Source organism: Colobus angolensis, unplaced genomic scaffold (genome assembly GCF_000951035.1).
Source record: "Colobus angolensis palliatus isolate OR3802 unplaced genomic scaffold, Cang.pa_1.0 Scaffold468, whole genome shotgun sequence".
NCBI lineage: Eukaryota > Metazoa > Chordata > Mammalia > Primates > Cercopithecidae > Colobus > Colobus angolensis.
The window spans coordinates 817,405-818,057 of NW_012118132.1; the positions used below are offsets into that span (position 1 = coordinate 817,405).

At 37.5% G+C, this 653-nt stretch overlaps 1 protein-coding gene across 2 annotated transcripts in view; it reads left to right on the forward strand.

Moving 5' to 3' along the window:
* Positions 1-653, forward strand: part of DCTN5 (dynactin 5 (p25)) — a 51,673-nt gene that overhangs the window by 36,948 nt on the left and 14,072 nt on the right. The window lies entirely within an intron of this gene.

The window sequence follows — 653 nt, forward strand, 5'->3', positions numbered from 1 at the left end:
GCAAACTGCATCTGACAAAGGTCTAATATCCAGCATCTAAAGAAATTAAACAAATTTACAAGTAGAAAACAGCCCTATTTAAAAAGTGGGCAACAGACATGAACAGACACTTTTCAAAAGCAGACATACAACAATCATGACAAAAAGCTCAATATCACTGATCATTAGAGAAGTGCAAATCAAAACCACAAGTTACTATCTCACACCAGTCAGAATAGCTGTTATTAAAAAGTCAAAAAATAACAGATGCTGCTAAGGTTGTGGAGAAAAAGGAACGTTTACATACTGTTAGTGGGAGTGTAACCATTGTGGAAGACAGTGTGGTGATTCCTCAGAGACCTAAAGACAGAAATACCATTTGACCCAGCAATCCCATTACTGGTTATATACCCAAAGGAATATAAATCATTCCGTTATAAAGACATGTACACATATATATTCATTGCAACACTGTTCACAATAGCAAAGACATGGGATCAGCCTGAATGCTCATCAATGATAGACTAGATAAAGAAAATGTGGTACGTACACCATGGAATACAATGCAGCCATAAAAAGAATGAGATCATGTTTTTTGCAGGGATATGGGTGGAACTGGAGGCTAAATGATGAGAACACATGGACATACAGAGGGGAACAACACACACTGGGGC